Source organism: Manduca sexta, chromosome 26 (assembly GCF_014839805.1).
Source record: "Manduca sexta isolate Smith_Timp_Sample1 chromosome 26, JHU_Msex_v1.0, whole genome shotgun sequence".
NCBI classification, from domain to species: Eukaryota; Metazoa; Arthropoda; class Insecta; order Lepidoptera; family Sphingidae; genus Manduca; species Manduca sexta.
In genome coordinates, this window is record NC_051140.1 from 19,225,422 (window position 1) to 19,249,860 (window position 24,439).

General features: G+C 34.8%; 1 protein-coding gene across 1 annotated transcript in view; it reads left to right on the forward strand.

The window, feature by feature from the left end:
- LOC115451336 overlaps nucleotides 1–24,439 on the forward strand; it is a 160,226-nt gene that overhangs the window by 102,168 nt on the left and 33,619 nt on the right. The window lies entirely within an intron of this gene.

The following is a 24,439-nucleotide window of genomic DNA, read 5'->3' on the forward strand; positions in this document are numbered from 1 at the left end:
TATTTATAGTGCGTGGACCGCTGAAATGCATTGCGATTTTTCGATAGAGGATAGGTCAAGAGCTTTGACAGAGTTTTGAGGTTATCGTCGGAGTGTAACACGTGTTTTACACGTTTTGCAAAAGTGATTCAGAATTTACGTAACGCTTGTGGCGTACATTGTGGAATTGTTAAGAGTTTTCGATTCAATTATAAGGGATGTATTTAGAATATTTTTAATTGTTGCTCGGCTTGAAAATTTAATCCAAAACTTTTCATAGCACTGTGTACGCCGCTATATATATATATATATATGTGATAAGCTCAGCTTTTAATTGTAACTTTAATATGGATAGCTAATTGTCTATTTATTCTCAATAATATTGCCTTAATCAGTAAAAACAAGTATCAAAAGGAGAAATAACCTCTCTGCTTGCCTGGAACATGATTTGGCTTATGTCCAGAACGCACATCTTCCACTCAATGTAGAAAATTCCCTTGAAATGACTAGCTAAAACGATATCAGGCACGTCTCTAAGCGTTATAGTTTATGCCCAATAAAGGAATCCTAGAACTATAGACAGTTATATCTATAGCTCTAGGATTCCTTATAAGACGTTCGCCTTTCTACAATCGTTACCCCTAAAAAATGTGTCGGAATAATATATGCTAATGATGGTCTTATAGATCGGAGGAAACTTGTCTATAACATGTTGTTTCATTACCGAAAATGACGTATTATGACGTACGCCATACGTATTCTTATGGCTGACTAGCTTTTGCACGCGACGCCGCGCACGTGAAAAGGTTTTTGGAGATAAAAGTCCCGCTTTATATTTGCCTTGATAAAATGGATCCTATATTTTAAGTTAGACCTCTAACAAAACATTATTGAAAATTTAATGCTGTAGTTATTGCGAGATGCCGGTACAGACAGACAAAGAATTAAAAACGGTTATTTGGCTTCATTTACTCTAATAACGCCCTCTCCCTCCTATTTTAGTATTTCTTCAATATCTATATTGAACAGACATCGGCCTGTTATAATTTTGTTATATATAAAGTTATCCAAACGTATTTGTCAAAACATTCCATCATAGTTTCCACCATATACAACTATCCCGTCACATAAGTAATTTATCCTATTATGTACAGTCCAATAGTGATGCAACACGCATGTCCGTACATCGACTCCGAATTTTATTTAGTCTACCGATGGGTGCTTCTCTACGCATTATAGTTCAGCTGGTTTGAAAAATATATTTCCTACGCGTGTTATTTATGTTTGGATCAAACTCAGTGCAAATACCGAGAAATAGTGGAAATAGTTGTTGGTTTACATGTTGGAACGGTTTGGCATGTGATTCTGGTTCAAGGGCAGTCAACTTGGTGCATTTGATGCCCACACTTGGATGATTAAGCTTTTGGTAGCGTGCTAAAGACTTCTTGTGATTTGTAAATTTTAGATTACGTAACATCAAACTTATGACCATAAACACGAAATGCACAATGTAAACACAAGTATTATAGAAATTAAAATTGCTGTCATATATTTTGACGCTGGAATCTTTCCACAAGTTCCACAAACTTTAGTTTCTCAAGACATAAATCGCGGGCACTACCGTGTCTGTCGTCCCTAAAATCTAAACAGAAGACTTTGATATCTATAATGTCAATGTCCTTTGCCATAATAAATAAGGGCGAAAATACTGCAAATCACGACCCAAATTCAATATCAAATCTACATCAATAGATGTTAATGATTACAAAACACTACTCAGCTAACTTATCAAACCCATGACTCAAATGCACTCATATCAGCAATCCCTCCAAATCGACTGAGACTTGACTGTCTTCCCAATCTCACAAACGTCAGTGAAAGCCCCACATCCAAAAATACTCGGTTTATACGAAGTGCGAACATGTCCCACCCACACCCTCGCGGCCGACTGATCAAAGCGCGCGTGCGAATCACGATAACACGCCACGTGGCTTCATTCTTAAGGTTCATAATAGCCGGCAAACAACTTGAGCACACTGTCGAAAGATTAGTGTTCCCTGAGACTGCGAGCCTCACCACACGGTGGTTTGACCCTGGCTTACAAGAGGTGCTGTAGGCGATGTGATGGCGGGAAAAGTCTAATACCGCGTAGTAAGTGTGTGTGTTTTATAGTGTAGCTACACTTATGTACAAAAAGTCTCGTACTACGGTACTGAGTTGTTTGCTGGAACATACTATTTTAAATCTCAAGTAGCTGTAATTGTTTTGATGTCTTGAAATATAGTCGGATAAATAAATTATTTCTTATTTCCTCGCATTAATTAACTAACCTTCATGACCTAAATTATGACTTTTTAAAAACTAATGTCAATTTTGCTACCTGGGTTATTTATGAGTTCGTTTGGTCTCTTTTGGTTTTTGTATACGTTGTCTCATTTCTACATCACCAGAAGACAGGATCTTTTTAGACATGATTAAATTAACTATATAATAATTACATAAAACACCTAATCTACAAAGTTAATCAACCTAGCAACTAAATAGATTAAATTAACTTGGTCTGCCTCAAAAACGAACACAGTTTATCAGTTAAACTGCTATATAAATGCAGAAATATTCACGTAATGTGATTTTCCACTGCTTTCAATACACATTAAGATGTTTCGAGAAATGTAAAAATTCATTCAGTATTTTCGTATGTTCCCACGATATATTTACATAAAATGTTTCATTATACGTTGGCTAAATTTCTTTTTTAACTATTTAGGTGGCATGGGGTTAGTCTATTTTGCAACAGTCTGGATTAGTCTATTCCTGGTAACGAGACGAGCAAGTCTCTCGCCTGATAAATGACACCAATAGTAGCATCATAACCGGAACTTTGAATCACAAAGCACGGATATTTCACTGCGCTTGTCAACGTAAGACATAAGATGTATGGTCTCAAAATGCTTAGTAATTGCATTGGCTATAAAGTCCGTCATGCCAGAGCACAAGGACTCGTTCATTATTTGGCAGTAGAAATAGAATGTGAGGAGGTTGGTACAGCCTCTGGGTAGGTACCCCAGTCGATCGCATATGTGAAATCTACCACCAGCCATTGGAATTTAAATCTTCTGCAAACTGGATTTTTGGATATTTTATTACCAATGCATAATGTGACTTGTATTCCGGGAGCCGCGGACATCCAGTAGTTTATAAATGACAAAATCCAGTGAATAGAGCGATACAAGCCGAACAAAAAGTGATGCGCCACGGTCCGCCGCGTCGACTATCGATTTCGTTCGTCGGTCGCCGTTCAACAAAAACCATCGACCATCCGGCCGCGCGGCAGCTGAGACAATGCTTTCATTACCATTGGGTTAAATTGTTATGCTACTAAAGTGCAAGAGACTTGATAATGTATTTCTGTAAAGCGATGTCACTATAATTGCGAGTATTTTCTTTGCCCTTTAATTCAGTGTGGACGCAACACGCTTTTTCATGCATGGTATAGAAAGGTTTGCTTATTATTCAACTATCATTATGTCTTGATGTCCTGAGCGCATTGAATCGATATTTCCTGTTAGTATTTCAACCGATTAATTTGCACTGTTTTGTTTTAATCTGAAAGACTCGTTATAATTACTAGACATTATCAGATGTCTAACGTCTCAGGATGACGGACACATTACAGCACCATAATAAAGCTCTGTAATTACGAAGTCCTGCATGCTACTGTAATTCGAGGTACTGGATGTTTATAAGCAGTCGTGACGCTTGATAATAGGCGAATGACCTTTCTGTGTAGTCCAAAATATTATAGTTTAATTATGTCAGATGTAACCTACGACTGTTTATTTATCATTACCATCACTTTATCCATGTTTAATATCTGATCTCACTTTAATAAAATACTCGTTATATTTATACACATTTAAACAAATACCTTTAGAATAATGTTTCCGATACACCAAGTTGTATTTTTAGCGGTTATATATTTTTGTAATGGGCAGTTATGTTTATATTAAATTCATTACCCTCATTAATTCCTTTATTGCATTGCTTTGATTACATAATCGACAACCACCATCGCAGCTGGCTGAGTCGAGAGGCCGAAATTTCCTGTAAAGAGACAATAAATACTTGCAAATATTGTTAGATTATAAATGATGTATGGTTTCTAAAAGTTTCTTATACCTCTCCTGGATAGCGACCACCGTACACAAGGTGTTAATACTCGCCATAATGGGCCATGTAATTGTGCATTTCGGGGTTAGCCTGTGTATATCCCATTCCAACAGGCAAGCATAATTATGTCAACTACCGAGGGGTAATCATTTGTCGTTAGTGGAAATTCTGTCGGACCGTACTCCACTCATCATCAGGTACAATGCGGTCACTTGCCTTGCTAGTAAATAAAAACCTCATAGATACGTTAATGTTCGTATTTTTTCAGCACTAGGTGAAATTTTACGTTGATAAGTTGCCTGATTTTAAAAAGTATGAGTTTCGTGCCTTAGATTTAAAGTGATTGACACGTATTGCTGAAATATTATGATTCCTTGTATTGTTTATCATAAAAATAGTTTCGTTGATCCGTTACTGCGTGAAAGAAGAAACCAGCGAACTTACTTTTTTTATTTCATAAAATTACTTATTAACCTATGAAAGATGGTACAAATTATGTCGGCATGACACAAACCTTAGCGTAAATAGTAAAAAGGATGTGTACAACTAGCAGACTAACAAACGCGACCTACCTAGTTACCAGGCAGGTACAAACAAATAGTTATAACATAATTACAAATGAGTTTTGATAAGTTGAGCGTCGATTAAGCTCGGCCATTAGTGGCGGCGGGCGGGTGGTAATTAGTGCCGGCCCGGTGGCTCACGGTCGCGCGTTTCCGGTCGTGCGAAAAAACGTCCGTGCAGTCACAACACTAGTGATGGGACGCTGTCGATGTGGAAAGGTGTTTGTTGAGGTATTAATGTGTTATCAGGGGTTTTGGGTTCCTGTTTGGTCGGAATTGGATTCAGTAGTTCGATCTTAACTAGTTTAATAATTTTATTATTTACAGTAAGTATTCAGTATAAATACCTGCAAAATACTAACATACTCACAATATTACATCTAATGTAAAACAAGAAAAAAGTTTATCTTAAATAGTAGCTTCAAGTTCTCATTATCAATAGCACTTAATTTCGCTTTGGCATGGAAGGCCGTACTTTCATTTCATTTCCATAATTTTGTGAATACGTACACACATTGTTTTTTAGTGTTCTTAGCAAAATTATAAAAATAATAGATTGAATAAGTATATTTCGAAATAAAAATATACAGCTAACCTCGTTTGAGAAAAGTAACTAAAATAATAAATGCGTCTGACTAAGCCTAAATAATGACATGTATTGAAAGGTGTTTTCCAAATAAATTTTAGCCAATTACTCACTTGTTACTTGGAACGTAAGTGTTATATTTTTATTAACAAATTCTGATTGCAATGAGTCATTTGATAGCTCAACCGTATTCTTCTTTATAAATAAAACAAAACACCTTTACCTCAAAGCGGCAGACGTGCGAGTATGGTTTTTATTGCTTATAAAAATTTATAAGAATAAGCATAGTACCATACCTGAAATAAGCTCTAAACCATTGATTTTTTTGAACTCTAAAACAAACAATACAGATCTGGAGATAACACAGAATATCACCTATTTCGCAAGATACATCGTCAGTACACCAAGGTGACCCTTATAAATAATTGTGGCAATATAAATCTTAATTGTATGTTAATTAGTACTAAAGAATGTTAGATCGCGTTCCTGCAATCTCTTAAGTGATAAAATGAGACAATTAACTGAAATCATCGCTGTAGGTAACTAAAATTAGACGTGATATATGGGTAAGATTTTGCTAGGAAACTGTGATGGTTGGTTGATTCAGCACTTTTAAGAAATTTTATATTTCAGACATATGTATTCATACTTCCATACTACAAATGCGAATGAGTCCCGATACGTTTTACTAATCCACAGTAAAGCCGTCGGGGAATGAAAGATTATAGGTTTTAACCGGTACAATTCCGCAATATTTTATTTGAAACGTTCATAAGATTTTGGCAGCTGTATCGGCAACATCAAATCAAATATGATAGGTCAACGTATGAAATTTTTCAAATTCCTATAAAACACCGAACCAGTTTGTTTGGTAAACACAGACGTATTATAGACCTTTGTTTATAGTTTTTTGGTATTTTTTATATTCGCACTTTGTTAATAATTTAGCATTCTGTAGATGGACGAACTGTCTGTCTGGAATCTGATATTAATGATTGTTGACGTTTTGTTTACGAGAATAAAAACTGCTAATGGTCGGTTGTAATTAAAATTGTTTCTTTACATTCCACATGTCACGTGTGTTTGGAAATATTCCACAAATGTTTGATATTGTAATTTTTTTGTGAACAATGCTATGATAGCCTTGAGTTGGTTCGTAAAGATTTTAGGCGATAATTTTTCGCTATGTTCTCATAAAATCTTAAAACGTAAATGATAGGGTCATTATTATATTTCTTAAGTCAAATAATTAATAACAAAATGAAAACAATGATAAAAAGTGTAAATGAATAATTTAGTACGTGGTTAGATTATTTGAAGTACTGTAATGTCAGCAAATCTCACATTACAAAAATTAAAATGATCGTAAAAAAGTGATAAATCTCGAAATATCTTCTAAAAATAATAACATCTCTGACGTAAAGAATTATGTTACACAGTAATTTACCGTTTTTCCCATAAAGCCCCCAGGCAAGGCCAAATGCCGCGAATTGCTACGCAGTGAGTACAGCTAATACGCATGTGGATTAGACTATAGAACTTTCTATTTTAACTCTGGCCTCCGAAAGGTCATGACCTACAGGGTATAATGGCCAATTAAATAAATTCACAAGTATGTTATATGTTAATGGTTTCCGAATTATTCCCTTGGTTTCGATTTTTGCAATGTTTTCTACATTCTATCATATCTAGTTTTATGTTTAACGAACTTTTTGTAACATAGCATAATGATAATATCAGCTCTGTATTAATTACTGTCCCACTGCTGTGCACAGACCTCCTCTACTGAGAGGAATTAGGCCTTAATCCATCATTCTGACCTACTGTAGATTAGGAGATTTCACATACTCTCTAAATTCTTATAGAAAACTTCTCAGATATGCAGGTTTCGCGACGATGTTTTCCTTCACCGTTAAAGGAAGCGATAATTCATAAAGTATACTCACATAACCTCAGAAAAGTCAATGATGCGCTTGGGTTTTGAACCTGCAGACATTCGTCTAGGCAGTCCGTTACACTCTCGACTAGGCTATCGCCGAACATTGCATTACTTGCATCGAAATCGAACATTGGAAGCTCCTTATGCTTCCTGATAGCCACTACAGAAGTCATATTACTATTGAGTCGGTGTGACTGTGAAACGTATTTATTTACTTCATTTATTTCTGAGAAGCTGTGTGAACCAAATGAGACTAATAAATTATGTTTAGAATGGTTAGTTGTCTTTCCTGTTAAATATAGTGAATCAATTTCAGTGATTAATATTTTGGCGCCATGTCAAGACACTGTTTGGTTTACAATACTAACATCGGCTGAATCGATTGTAATCATTCTCCTGCTGTGGTCCCATTTTATTTGAGGTCGACGTCTTTCTCCTTACTTATTTTGTTTTTGTTTATATATCAATAACAATAAATTACAACATAAAGTTTTTTCAAATGTAATTTATGGATCGCAATAGAATTTACTCCTCAACATTATATTGTAATGATTTTATTTATACCTTGCATAATTTATCATTCAATCTGCTGATCATGGTCTACAAATTACCGTAATTTATCTCTTAAATATCTAAAATCATATGTAATAAAACGTCAGAACTCATATCATAAAAATGATGGCTACTCAAACAAATTCATTCATACTGAAATAAAACCACTTAATAAATATTAAATTATAAGTACGTTATCGACAAAACACTTCATCTCGCAATCACATCAATCCGTCATCGTCCGAAGCAATCCACTCGAGCTTTTATCGACAGTCGATATCGGCGCGCGCGCATCACTACTCGCGGCTCGATAAAATTGATGACTGATCCCCGAACGGGTGTTGAATCATTGTTTGTCATTATGAGATTAATTCTATTAAGATGTTACGTTTAATATGGTTTATGCGTTATTGCAAACTATTTTGATGGATGGCGGGAAGAAAACGAAATTCGTATATTTTCTTTTAAATATAGGCAGGCAATGTATTTATGTTTACTTAATATTATTTTTCACGCATTAGTTTTATTTAGATGTTTCGTTTAAATATTTTGATAGGCATTTCGTTTGGTTATTGCAAATAATTTTGATGAATGGCGCGAAGAAAAATCGAAATACAAATTATTTTTTTCAAACTTACTAATTATTTTGAATGATATTGATATGATATTCGAAAGTTTCCTTTTCTTTATGTACCCACTTAGTGAAAAAATACAATATCAATATAAGATTAATTTTCTTTAGACGTTCCATTTCGAGAATAGTTTATGCGATTCGTTTTGTTATTACAAACTATGTAGTTTGATGGATGGCGCGAAATGAATTTGAATTACGAATTTGTTTATTTTTTAAACAGATGTACTTGGTGAGAAGGTATACTGCCGAACTAGTTATCGATTTATGAAATAACCAAAATATTTAAGTAACCTCGAAACTCGGACCTCATTGGAGATGCTTATACAGAAACGAAGGGTTGGGAGAGAAGTAATTAGAATAGAACATAATACCTTGTCAATTTCATTATGTGCCACCGTTGGACTAATAGTCATCTAATTATATAAATATCAATACACGTGGGACTTTATCCCGAAACATCACATGTGTTTAAAATCCGGATCTAGGGGTTCTTGACTTTAGAATAGGCTATTCATTACAAACAATAATTTTCAGAAGCCATCCCGGATAGCATATAACACATGTTACAACTATTAATTAATTGACTATAATAAAAAGCGATAATTTAATGTCACGATTTTGTTCGTGCTGGTTTTCAAACCGAAAACCAGCGCGACAACGCTTGCCATGTTGCAGCATTTTAAGCTGAGGTGGGACTTGCTGACTCACACAACTCTTCAATAGGTATTATTCACATTGCCTGGTTTACCTGTTAGGCTTTTAGTGTCTTATCGTTTTTTATTTCTTTTATTTTAAATTACTATAATTTCTGTTCATACTTAAAATTTATGTTTAGTGTGAGTTACCGCAATAAAGGTATTTTCTTTTATGCTTTCAAACCTGACTGGGATTGTGTCTGTAGTAATAGGTGACAAATTTAGGTTGAGCATAAATATTTAGAGCATTTTTTTATTTAATTTAATCGCCATTGATGGTGACACATTAAAAACTAAACAAAAGAAACAAGCACTTAAACCATACTATCCAGTTACAGTCAACTAAAACTAACTATGAATATGATAACATAATGGCCTCCCGAAGATCCTATTTACTTACATATTGCTTAACGACAGAAATACACAATCCAATAGCACATATCAATACTCGCTTACCGAAGCCTACCGCGCAATAGAATTACATTAAATCACTTTTATTACAACCGACAGTTTATAAAACATTACGCACGCGGATTGGTAATAAAACATGAGTGTTAATATTAATTGGTTATAAACTATGAAAATATCGTGATGGCACGCGCTTATATCTTTGCTTTTAAGGAATAGATGGAGTATTAACCATTGTACAACGTAATTATTAAGTACAAGTTCTCTAGTTTAGTCAGACGCAGATTTCGAAGGTAGCGGACTGGGTAATCGCCCATGGCTTTGCGTTTGTAAGAGCTACAAAGAAAAAATTCAGGCTCCTTCGGAAATTAAGTGTAAACTCCAATGATCGTTTTTCTATCCTTTGTTGTAAGAACTAGGTTCTTAGCCATCAATTAGAATCTTTTCTATATTTCTATAAGCAATATTATTGTGTAAAGATTTCTTATGTTTACGCGAATGTTAGACATTGAAATAAAACTATTTTACAGTTTCCATATTATAAAGATGATATAAAAACTGTTATCGGTATCGGGTTTTATACTATCGCTATAAAATCCACAAAGTAGATTTATTATCATATTATTGTATCTTAATTTTCCAGGTGATAAGTTTACTGTAACGAAGATAAATGTTTTTGGCACTTTCATAGTCTGTTAGCAAGCATCTGCCGCTTTGAACTGCGCATTAGTTAACGCCAATACTGCGTGTATTCTACCTTGATAAAAAACCCATTCGATGACCTTCAATCTGCAAGCACTGTTGTGTTTAATTGAAAGACATTATAGGCTGTTAAGCAGCGATAGCCGAGTTGGGACAACGGACTGCTGAGACGAATGTCCGCATGTTCAAAACCCAAAACACCTCTGACATTTCTAAAATTATGTGTGCATTCTCTATGAATTATCGCTTGCTGTAACGGTGAAGGAAACATCGTGGGTAAACCTGCATACCTAAGAAGTTCTCTATAAGAATTTTGAGGGTATGTAAAGTCATCCGCACTAGGCCAGCTAGGTTGACTATGGCCTAATCCCTCTCAGTAATAGAGGCATGTGTCCAGTGGGACAGTATATAGAACAGGGCTGATATTATTATTATCTGTATTGGCGGAAATTCTGATCGTTATAAAAGTTATCCAATGTCTAATAATAGTGAGTGCAGTACTTTTAATTTAAATTCTGCTATTATTTATAGCAAATTATGGCGTTAACGGACAAGCAACGTGCTAGTCTAAGTTTTTCAGTTGACTAAACTATTGAAGAAGGTTACTTCCTCCGTGGCGTAGTCGTATTACAGTACAACTGCAGTGCTGAGGTCATGGATTCGATCTACGGGTTCAGCAAAGTATATAACTTTGTTGAACCAGGATTTTGCTGGTCAGTGTCAGCCCGGAGTCTGGAATTTTTGCCCGATATGGCGAAAAGCTCGCCCCCATCACATAATGTGTCTGTTCCAATAAGGTATATTGAATTCGTGTTTGATATATCAATTGGTATGAGATGATTATTAATATGTCGAGTTACTTGCAATATAATCGTACTATTTTTGAATAGAAACAAGACCATCTGATAATTTAATTAATAATCGTCATTAGATAACAAAAATACAATTTATCGTAGTAGTATAATTAAGCATAAAACCGTGTAGATATTTATCAAATATAATTTAATTTAAAATAAATGGGTGTGGGAATAATTTTTTCGGGAATTGTGAATACAATCCGTTGAAAAAATATATTAAAAATATTAAATACACAAAAACGCCAGAATAATGTTTATTTACCACCGCGAGTGCAAATTAAAATGGAATTATGATATTTAAATTTAGAATAGAACATCAAACGAAGCGCCGTTCACTCAGAAACATGCCAGATTTTATACAATGGAGGGGTTAAGAACCTTTTATCATTCGTTCGCGTTAAATTTATTTCACATTTTTAAGTTATGACTTGTAAAAAAATAAAATCCGTCAAAAACTTTACACGTGGCGGAATTTGATTAATTATAATTAAGATTGATAGTGTATTTATTCTGTTAATTCTGAATATTTAACACAAATTATATCTTTACATATTCATTGCGTTTAATTTAATATATAAATATGAAATAAGAATATGTAAAGTAGCAGGCTTTTCACGCAGCGTTGAGCGTTGACTTCAAACTCAAATTCAAAATTATCTTTATTCTTATATTCTTAGAAGCCCTTTTCAATCGTCATGAATTTACTACCGCTTCGGAACATGTTATCGCTAGGAAAAAATCTCTCGATAATACGATCTGTCAAAATTACATTACAATATTTTTTTTTCTAAAATAGACTATCACAATATTTAAACAAAACTATAAATAAATAGCATAATAATACAATCAAAACAAAATAATCTAAAATATTGTACGACGCTAGCCCCAAAAATGACCGGGATAAAAAGTAGTCTAACTGTTAATTCAGAACATAATCTACCCGTGTCGCAAATTTCATTCAAATCCGTTTAGTCGTTAGTGCGTTTACTAATAACAAACATCCAAAGATTTCCAGAATTTTTCCCATTAATATTAGTAAATAGTAAGATTATGAAAATCAATACGTAATACTTAAAGTTTTGCAGTATTTTGGTATTACTAATTATAACGTAGTTGTATGACTTATGAAATGATTATGTAATAAAAAAAAATTATAAATAAAATATTCATTCTATTTATATTTCTTGTACAGAGTTTATAATTAAATTATACATATTGCAAACGCAAGGCAGTTCATTATACCTTACGATTTTGTTGAGACGATTCTTAATGTTTGTATTTATTTGTAGAGGATAGGCAGTATTAATGTTTTATTAAATAAATTTGAGAAAACGTAAGTAATATGTAGCTATAAATATCATAAAACTCAATGCTTTCAGACCACAATCATAAAATAATTACCCTTATGCAATAAGCACAAAACAAAATAACACAATTCACACCGATATCTAAGAATGGGACAGCAGAGATGCAATTAGACACTGTATTGCGAACGAGCCTATCATAAGCTCCAGGCCCCGGGCTGACAATGACCACAAAAACAATAATATAAAAGCACCCCATCATTATTAAAGTCATCTTACGTCATTAATTCTCCCCTAGAAGAGTTTATGGAAACCGTTAAATAAGGTTGTTGAACTTAGGATCGTTTTATGGGAACATCAAAATCAATAATTCTGAAGCGAGAGCCACCGACGTTGATTAATTTTGGGTGGATTTTTTATGAGTAAACTAGCTTTTGCTCGCGGCTTCGCCCGCGTGAAAGAGTTGTTCGGGATAAAAGTCCCGCTATATGCTTTCCCGGGATAGAAAGTAAATTAACCTTCCCAGAGTCTTAAACTATCTCCATACCAAATTTCATAAAAATCCGTTATTATATTATCAATGTTCTACCCAGGTTAAAGTTTGGATACAAAAGGCCAATAAAATTGGAATTAACGATTGATAAATGAAATTATTATTTAAACTATACTGTTATCAAACATCTAACTAGTCACGTTTGTGAGGATATAGTTCTTGCTCTGGTAACTCGGTTGTAACAGCAGTTATAGCAATCTTTACATTATGATTTTATTTAAGTAATTTTTTACTTGGAAAGTTAAACAGCACCCTGCTACGGTATTTCGCAGTAAAAGCTACCGTAGTAGCATGAACTTTGGGTTCGTGTCATAGTAAACACAAGTTTAGGTATTGGCAATACGAATCTCTTACTTAACGTATAACAATCGACCGTCAATAGTTAAATATAAAAAACAAAATTACATAATTGTAAAATGTAGATAGATGTGACTGACTTCGGATAACCAACACCTCAGACCGCCCCGTGACTACTAACACTGCAGAGACTTCGAAACGTCGGGAGAAACTTATAATATAAAAACCGCTATTAAATCCGAAAAATAGTATTAATTTAATGTCTAACATTCGCGTAAATATAAGAAATCATTGCGTATAGTATTGTAAAAAGACTATAGAGAAATTCTCAAACGTCAACTTACTTGATACAAATATTTGACTCATTTTTTTATTATTCGTGCTCGAGGTACTGATCATCAGAACCTGAATCATCAGCAGATAAGCAGTGTAAACATTAAGTGCGTGTCAAGTGTCTGCCGTACATCATGAGTGTTCAGTAAGGCAACACGGATTGATATTGTTTGTTAGTGGGTTGAACTATCGTATTGGTTTATTTTATTGTATTGATTTCCGGCAAAACAAGTGATAAATTCGTAAAATGTCTGTCTGTTAATTTTGTATATAGCACAATCTTGAAAAAACGTTTTTTTATCATTTATAAAAACCAATATATCTTATAATTTGTTCTAATATAAAAAGTAGTTTGTTCATACGTTTTAGGTAATTAACTTTGTTATTGTTGGATCGATTTTAAATGCACTCAGTAACGCCTTACAAACTACAAACCGATTCTTTACTAGTGTAGATTTAGATTTAGCAACACTTTGATACACATTAATATTTTCGTTTCTCTAAATAATTTGACAAATCTCTTTGTAACTCATTTACGACTTACATTGCTGGTGGTAGGATATATTTTATATCCGCCCAGATACCGACCATCGTACACAAGGTGTTAAAACCTGCCAGAGTGGCCCACGTAGGTGTGTCGCGTTCCGAGATCGACCTGTGTATATCCGGTCCAACAGGCCGGCATAACTGTGTAAACTGTGCGGGCTAATCATCTCCCATAAGTCGACTTTCTATTGGGCCCCCTCCAATTACCATCAGGTGCAGAAGGATCACTTCGCCCTGATCGTATAAAAATACAATCAAAAGCCAGTTGCGATACTGTCACTTACAATGTGCGTTAGGTGTCGTATGAAACGCGCTGTGAACTTTAGAATGGGACGTTTTAATTTCCTGTCTGTGGCGCGTCTAGACCGTCCTTGTTTACAATAACGCGTAGAAACATACTTACTATATACGTACATAGTCGCTATAAGAAAAAATATTGCACAAAGATCATTAAGAATGGACGTACTTGTGTTATATATGTAGTAATATGTTTAGAGTTACTGTTTATAGCAGAAATGTATGATATGTTGGAAAATTATTAGAAGTAAGATTACACAAGTAATTTGACTGGGTTGGAATTTATGCTCAAAATTTTACTTCAATCAGTGACAGAAACTAATGGCAAAGGGTCCATATAATCGGATTCCTGCCGGCTTACCTTTCGTTTTCATATGAAATCTAATTATCATTAGAATGATTTGCAAACCGTATTTATGTATACTGTACTTATGTTGTGTCGGATTACCTGTCGGAAAATTTCACTCTTCGCGACTGGCACAAGCTACGAAAATGTATTAAGAGTTTGCACCGACGATTATTTTTACAGCTAATAGTTATTCGAGTCACGCAGTCATGAATTGGCAAAGGTATATATAAATGAGATCCTTCCTATAACCTATTTATATGTTTATCAATGATTTTTGTAGTTTTTAAAATAAAAACTACGCACGCGCAAAAAACGCAAGCACGCATAGAAATAATTTAATCATATCAAATTATTTTTTACTTAAAGAAACAAAAATACTTTTTTGCTAAAAAGAAAATTATAAAAACACTGAACAACTGCTGATAAATTAATCTCTTCCTACCCATTTCCTACAGGTGACCCTATTACTCTCTCAAAACAAACGCGAAATATTTATTTACCGTTGTTTCAATGATTTTTTAAACGGTCTCTAATTATACCCAGTAGATGGGCCAAGGATGCTAGTACACGAACGTGCCAATAGAGACGACACGAATCACTAGGGACGCATGAACCACTGGAGTAACTCAAAAATATACACACACACATCACGCATTTTATCCCCGAAGGGGTATGCAGAGGCGCAACCAGGGCACCCACTTTTCGCCAAGTATGTTCCGTCCCATGATGTGATAGAGGGCGAGCCTATCGCCATATCGGGCACAAATTCCAGATTCCGGGCTGATATTGAACAGAAAAACCCAAATATCACTTTGCCCGACCCGGGATTCGAACCCAGGACCTCAAAGCACTGCCGTACCGCGAATGCAGTACAACTACGCCACCGAGGCAGTCTCAAAAATATAATATACGAAAATTACTAGCTGGTGTCACATAAGTGCGCCACAGCCTAGTTGGGTGTGGAACGGGCTGCCGAGACGAATGTCCGCAGGTTCAAATCCCAAAGGCACACACCTCTGACTTTTCTAAAAATCATGTGTGTATTCTTTGTGAATTATCGCTTACTTTAACGGTGAATGAAAACATCGTGAGGAAACCTGCATACCTGAGAAATTCTCTATTAGGGATTTTCGAGGGTGTGTGAAGTCTACCAACCCGCAGTAGGCCAGTGTGATGGACTAAGGCCTATTCCCTCTCAGTAGTAGAGGAGGCCCGTGCCCAACAGTGGGACAGTATATAATACATTGCTGATATTATTACATATTTACACTATATAACAATCAAAATTTGTTCCGCAAATTTCACTTACGCATGGGATTAATGAAGCTTAGAAAAAATTTGCCAGATTAGAAAAAATAACGCATTATTCCACCATACATTTTTCGCTAAAATAGTACCTTATCTATCTAAGCATTGGAGCATTAAATGTGTGAATTTATTTCACATTACCAAGGTTAACTTGAACATTAAAAGTTACATAACAACTTGACCATGACACGGGACACAAAAATATAACCCTTCAAACACAATATTATATAAAACAATCCGGAAACGGCTCAATAACATACCTAACCCTATAACAAGGCATAAATTATACATGGTTTTAAAACCAACAAGAAATTATAACCATAACTTGTCCGCCGTGGGAAAGCTAGCATAGACAATGGCCCCGCTCTGTAAATACTTCGCACTACTTTTCTGCTAATTAGCTCGGATTGGAGGGCATGTAGACGCGGGCCGATTAACGCTGCGGCTTTAAAAACGTATGTTAAAATGACTATTACGTTAATGACTAGTATGAAAATATAACAATCCAACGACTTACATATTAATCATTGTCTCACATATAGTGGCCCTCCAGTAAAACGTCATACAGGCAGAGAGTTTGCAAGGAAAGACAGCATAGAAAGAATTACTTGACCATTGTGGCTACAAATAGCCAAATGTAAAATTATTGAAAATTGATTTATTAAATTAATTGTTTTTTTATTAAATTAGAGAAAAATAATAATAATTAATTCCTAAATTATGTAATTTTTTATAATTTTTACTTTCTAGAAAATAATAAAATAATAGTTGTCAAATGTGAAATTAATTAGTGTAAGTAATTATTAGCGTGAAATTTAAGGATTTATATTTGATTGTTTATTAATCGTATATTGGCATTTTATACTAATTATTATAACATAGTTGAATTGTACGGAAATTGTTATCGTGCCTGCATAGTGTAAAAATATTTTATCTTACGCAACAAATAATATTAAATTATTTAATTAAATATAAAGAGAAATCAAAATGATATAAAATAACCAAATATCATTTAAGTGTTCAATGCGTCTTTTTGTACAAAGTTTTATATAATAAGAATAAAAAAATACATTTATATTCTTATTAAAGCACATACAAAAACAATAAAGTACACACATCTTACTATCAACCAGCTGAAAGATTTAAAAGCCTAAAAAACGTTATTACAAGCGGAAAATATAACAATCCAACGTTTTACAATTATGATTTAATTGTATGCTATATTTATGCTAATATAATTATGTTATTAACAACGCGAAAGCCCGTGTACCGTGCTATAATTATTATACAATTAATATTTCCTATTTAATTAGTAACTATATCTATACGAATCTAAATAGTGTAATAAATGCATTATAAAACATAAAATACTTTATGTGCCAGCAAACAAAATTCCTCTACAATTTTGAAGGAAACAATATTCGGATATTTATTTGATATAACGGACTTACAATCATTGCAGTGCTCATTAATATAAATACAAATTGATTTATTTATGTGAGTAATTAAGAGTTAATTGAAATATTAAAAAGCTACTCGATGTGACGTCATTTTGTTTTATTGTTCGTAATGAGCGGAGGTAAGATGCGCATGAGTGGGCGGGACGCACCTGCTAACTCTGCCCACTATTATAGTAAGTTTTAATAAAAATCCTCATAGTATTTTGTCTTGTTGGTCTAGTGGCAGTTTATATGGACTGTGGATCGAAAGGTCCTGGCTTCGAATTCAAGGTTGGGTAGCAATTTGTGTGGGTTTTTTACACGATTAACCCAGGCCGAAACTCTCGATAGAATTAAGAAGGCAGTTAGTCGTAAAATATAAGCCAATTGCTTTCTGCAATACATAATATATTTGTCAAGGTACGCATTTTTTTATTGGTTCACGGTTAATTTGTTTTAATGAATTGCTTTTTTTTAATTTCCCACTTTGCTTTATAATTTGAATTCCATCCCAATATGAGAAAATAAAATAAAATTATAAATCAGCTTTCTTGTCCATGAACAATGTTCTTAGGTTGAAACATTAGTTTCCATTACATCAATTTCAACAGTTAAAATCTACGTAAGTTTTTCATTTGAAATTCTATTTCATGCCGCGGTTAAATTTTATTCCCAACGTGAGTTCATCCATATCACATCGAAATAGGAATCAACGAACTTCACAACTTCACACTAGTTGTCAGCCTACCCCTCGGGGCAGGCGTGTGCCTACAAAAAAACACAGAATTCGCCCGAGCCAACTGGCAGACTGCAGCTGTGAGCGCATCTGTCGCGTGCTGGGCAAAAAACATCTTCCGATTAGTAGGGGTGCTCGAACTCCGATGACTGGCCGAAACGCGACCTTTTCGCTTGGTTGACCGAATCGAGTGGTTTAAAGGAGTCATGAGCTATGTAGAATAGTATTTACTATTTTTTTTATTTATAGAAGACATAAAACGGAACACAATTAAACATTTATCAAACGATTTTCAATTGTTCTGAACGCAAACATTTATTAAAATATTTTTAATTATTCTAATATAGATTCTCTTCCTTACTTATATACCATAATTAAGTTTAAAGCGGAAAATGTCAAAGAAACATTAAACTATTGTCAACTAGAAATAAATATGTTACCCATATCGTACGCTCTATCCCAAAAATATATGAAAAATAAAAAATTACCAATCCATGTATTCTTAATCTTATAATGATATGTCTCTAATGCTCCGCAAGAATGGTTTAATTACATTTACTTTATACATAGTGTTTTTATATCGACTTTAGTAGGGATATCACTTCATGGCGTCCTTACTTTTCATTAACACTAAGACTACTTCGCAGACCTTCGAGTATCAACTGCATTGTACTACATAACCCTAGACACGCTTATCTATTCTTTTTTTTTTCATAATATCCCGTAACTAAAGCTTCAATGGCCTTCGTATGGTATTACTAACCCAAACGATATTTCACCAACAGGAAACATTCCATCTATAAAAATTTCAAATCCAAACTATATACACACATATATATGTATATAACATCACAGCTTTCCCTTATCAGAGGAGATTACATTTGACTTAGATAAACACTGATTCAGTTTACGCGCGTAGTCTAAGCCGACCCGGTGCAAAATAAATGTTTTAAGGCGTGTTCAACAATAACATGAGCAGCAATAAGGAATATTTACCAAAAGGCGGGTAACACGATAGCCACTCGGCTCCCATTTGTGTGAAAACATGTAATGTCTCAATCTGAGTGCAAACTATGGGAAAAAGAAAAGAAACACCGTACCGTCCGCATAAAAACTTTTTGTTCTTTTTGTTGAGATTTTCAAGCATTTTTTCTTAATGATTGATAGCTAGTAATACTACATATCGTTAAAATTCGTAGTCAAATTAATAACAATTTTAACAAAATAAAATTAATGACATTATTTCCTTTACTCGTTGGCATTATTTATAATTTTTATGGTGTTATAGAAATAATACATTGCACTGATGATTAAAATTGATACCTTTATCTAATTCATGGCGTCTTGTTTCAGCAACAGCTTATATGTATAAAGTCAGGGGCCTAATCCGTCCACGGAGGCATATCCGTATTTTTGCAATAAAATCGTTCTAATCGAAAAACAGTTTTGAAAGCTGTAAATAGATGATTATCTATCTTTTTTACAAGCAAAAAGATGAATTCCCGTAGGTGAAATAGATAATAGGGCCCCCAGATCTTACCATAGAATTTAACTTATACAAAACATTATTAACAATCATAATCAATCATAATCCCAATGAACATAGTGTAGTGTTATGCTGACGGTACGCGTCTCGCCGTCTCGCGCGCGCTATTTCTAGAGCCGCCCGCCCAGACAAGTTTATTGACACCTGACGTTCTGTATGTACCCGGATTTTACTGCCGCGGCCACTTCGCGCCACTTCACCCCGGTTCTACCACTCACTAAGTTACACTACGGCGTATCACAAACGTTACTTACATAAGTACGGAGCAGTGATGTGATAATAAGACTGTGTGTTACTTTCGGTATGACTGTTTTCGCAGTGTGAAGGCGTAGGGAAGCTGTGATTGGCTAATACTGTGATAGAACTTTACTTCAGTTATCAAAGCTGAAGAAGGCCAAAGAAAACTATTAAATTGCCAATACTATGAGTATGGATGTATGTCAGTAATTTTGTTTATAAGAACGCACAGAGAGCCTGAATGTAGAGTCGACAATTTCATAACGTCCTTTGGCCTTATTATAGAAGTTATGTATTAATAATATATAGATATTTGGATACTCGGTTACAGTATTTTCTTGCTTACTAGCAATATAGGTCGTTTGTAGGCATATGATTTACTAATCTCAGCATTTAGTAATAAAAAAATTAGTTTACTTGATAACTCAGCATAATTTATAATCATCTTATTAATTCGATTACGTGTTAAAGACAAGACTAAACACTCGCTGAGGTTCAGTTCTCGATCTGGTTTTAATACGCGCCGTATGTCCCAGCTTACAGGACTAATACTATAAAGGTGGGTAGGCTTGGATGTCGTCATAGTAATCCAAATAATCTGTATTCTTAATAGCAAGCAATTTACGCACACAAAAATAAATTAAGAGTATTTTCAGCTGCATGACTCCATTATAAAGTATCACTCATTGGTTTTGAAAGTAATCCCCGACGCTTAAGTGAAATAAATAGCTCGGATTTGAAGATTAAGCGAACACATCTCCCCTAAATATCAAACATTTAATAACTCAGAATTCCGTCATTTTTCCGAAAATTTGGCGTCATCTCAATATAAATAAAAAAAAATCGGGTCACGCGTACAGTCGTGCGGAACGGTTTTAAATGGTTTAATTATTTTTGGTGTAAATTAATTTGGTATTTCAAAATTGTTGATGTAAGCTATTTATCTGTTTTTTTCTGGTGTAATGAATGTCGGCGATGCAGGATAATGAACATCCGCCCTGTGGAATGGGGGCGTTTGGAGAATTCCACCACGGTATCCCCTGCTTGTCGTAAAAGGCGACTAATAGGGGCCATCGGGGGATCGTCGGCGGGCGGCTGGGGGCCGTCCGCCCTTAGTGCACATCTCGCACAATGTGATGACCCCCGGGATGGACGGCAGTGTGGAAGGTAGGCCTCATGCTACCGTTGACGCCGAGAGCGTCCTTCGGTTACGCGGGGGCTTCTGAGCCCCCCCCCATAGGAGACGGGCCGCAAAAGGCGGCATCGCGCAGGGACGACTGCGGACGAAAACTTAGGCATCTCAGTCAGAGGAAGCCCACAGTCGTCCCTAATGCGCCGAAGAGGGCCACCGCGGAGTCTTAGTTGGTATGCCGTGCGTTATATAGGTTAGGGACTCGGCCCGGCGGTCACCCGAAGGTAAAGATCAAATCCGGGTGGCTCAACGCCGGGCCGTAAGGCACGGTGACCCCAACATAACCGCTCAGTCGCTCCCCCCGAAGGCTGGGCGGTAGTCATAAGGCACTTTCTCCGCGAAAACAAAAAAAAAAGGATAATGAACATACAAAAGCTCACACATTTTATATCCCTAAAGTATCGAGAAAATAATCAGCTAGTATTTTCACTTATCACTAAGCTTATTTATATGAGGCACGTGTATTGTTATATCGGGCTAATTCCCAGACAACTTAACAAATATTTACAAGCTTGCGGGTTACTTATAGTAAGCAATCACCACATACAACAAGATATCAAAGATGTGGACGTCAAAGTATGAAAATGAGAATTAGTCCTTCTCGACTTCTCCCACACAATACAATTTTACGTTATTTTGTTTAAAATAGTACAATCTGACCCGGTCCATTCATGCGACGGATAGATCTCGCAACAGCGTGACTCTTTCACCTACAAAAATACACTGAAATATTATCGTTTTTTGACTGTCATGATGAACGTACCATCCGGTTAGTTGAGATATATTATATAATAAAACGGTATTAACTGAAATATGGCTTAGTGGAATTTATATTGTTTTACGGTAAATATACGTGTTGTTTATTATTTAATTACCTAGTGTAAAGTAATATGTAGTACATTACAAATGTTTTTGTGAAATATATTTAACCAACGTTTTATTATTTTCTCTACACCCCATTAACACTAGAAGATAATTAAAAAAAGAGCGTAGGGTGACTTCGAGTAAAAAATAGACATAGCTTTTACTTACTCATCATAACTAAACAAACATAATAAAAAAGATGAATCTTAGCTCAAATTACGAAGCCTAGTCATTAAAATTAAACTATTTTTCTGATTTTATCGCGGTTTTAATATTTTAGTTTTCTCCCAACGTTTCAAAGACTTTGCAGCCTTCATGATCACGGGGGGACCACGTCTAACATTCGCGTAAACATAAGAAATCATTATACAAAGCCTAGTATTTACCTAAATTAAACAATCATCACGTGAGATGAAACATGACGTTCGACACGTAATCGTAGATTTTCACGATAGATACACAGAAAGTGTATACTGGTCTGAAAATACATTGACGGAGACAAAAAAAGGTGGCTCTAAATATAAATCGTCTGGAGTTGTGACCGAGACGGCATTTAACGGAATATGCACTCGGCATTTGGTATTTTACTCACGGAATTTGAGTGGATTGATATTTTCAGTTTTGCCTTGTTCGGGGGAAAAGTTTGCTAGTATTCCTATCATTAACTAAATGTTTCGTTAGGTGGATGGAACTTTGGCGATTATAGATCTATAATATCTTTTATACAAAAAAAAATACTGAACCATCAAAGCCAATGCATCCTATCTGTGATATCGACAAAAGTCTCTGTTTAATTCACTATGTGTTGTTAGATTGTTATAAATTAAAAGTAGTCAATAATATATTGTGCAGATATAAGAAAAATGTAGCAAATTTAAGGCGACTCTAATTCTTTTTATAGTGGTTTATAAATATGAATTACTTCGAACATCACTAGTTCATTTTTAGTACACACAACAGTTGTTTTCGATTTCTCATATATTTTTAGCACGAAAACCGAAATATTGAAAAATATAATCACATTAAAACATAGCGTAGTAAACTTTACAGTTCTAATTACATTCGTACTACTACGCAAACTCCAATATATCAAAGAAAAATATAAACCCTAGCGTAGGTTTTAATTTTACCGTCACAATAAAATTCAAAACAGTTTTATTAATATAAAATATGGCGGCTGGCATTAATTCCAGGTAACGCTATTTGGCAATAATATTTACAAATAATTTTATTTGTTTACATTAACACTTTTTCGTATGAATGTACTCGCACGACTTTAGATATTGTATATTCGCGTTTATTAGGCCGACTTGGATAAAATTTCAGTATATTTTTATCAATAATGATTACCTCGTAATATAGCTACAGTGGCTTGTGCCCAACAGTGGACACGTCCTTGGCTGATATGACGATTACTACTCACGCATCGACACCAGTTAGCAGAAGATCCAACCACTATCAAGTTTACCAAACAATGTGCAAGCATTGTTTCCAGTTTCATCATTATATACGACTCGGTGTCATTTCATTTGGATTGATTGAAAGATTTACACGTGACTGATGTATTGGTCTCTCGATCAGTCACAAAACATCAAGTTAAACATGGACACAAGGCACGTCTTTTGAGACATACCAAGTTGAGCATAATTAGGCTTAACAACTAATGATTCAATTTTAGTAGTTTTAGACACGATCTCATAGAAATTGTACTTCAACATTCTGGGTACATGGATAGTAAGAGATTAAGAAAATAAAAGATCTAAGATAAATTTCAGATAAATGGTATCGTCATCAGCTAAGTAAGAAGTCATAGACACTATGGAGTAGTGCGTCTGCTCATGGATAGGTCACCTTGTAGGTCCCACCTCTCACCTGTCTCAAAGAAAGCCGGTGTGACGCAAACTTGCAGTTAATTTCGTAATATTTTCGGAAATTCATACACCTTCCTTAATCTCTTCCTATTTTAAACCGATAGTGAATCTATGATTGACCTCTGGTTAATTTCGTTGCAGTAAGTCAAATTAAATAGTTTATTTAGTTTATTACAGCATCCTTACATAATGTCTACAAGTCTTATTATTAATTAAATAATACTAGTCATTAAAAGTACATAACTAGTGAATTCTATGAAACTCGCCAAACTCCTTCCATCGGTGTCATAAAATGCGCGTCACTGCCGATCTTGGCTTACAGGAGTGGCAATGGAGGATATGAAGACACCAAAACTCTGTCTCCTTTGATCGGTGTCATAAATTTCGCGTCACTGCCGATCTTGGCTTACAGGAGTGGCAATGGAGGATATAAAGAGTCCAAAAGTCTATCTAACTGACCCACTTGTCTGCCTCCCAGCTCT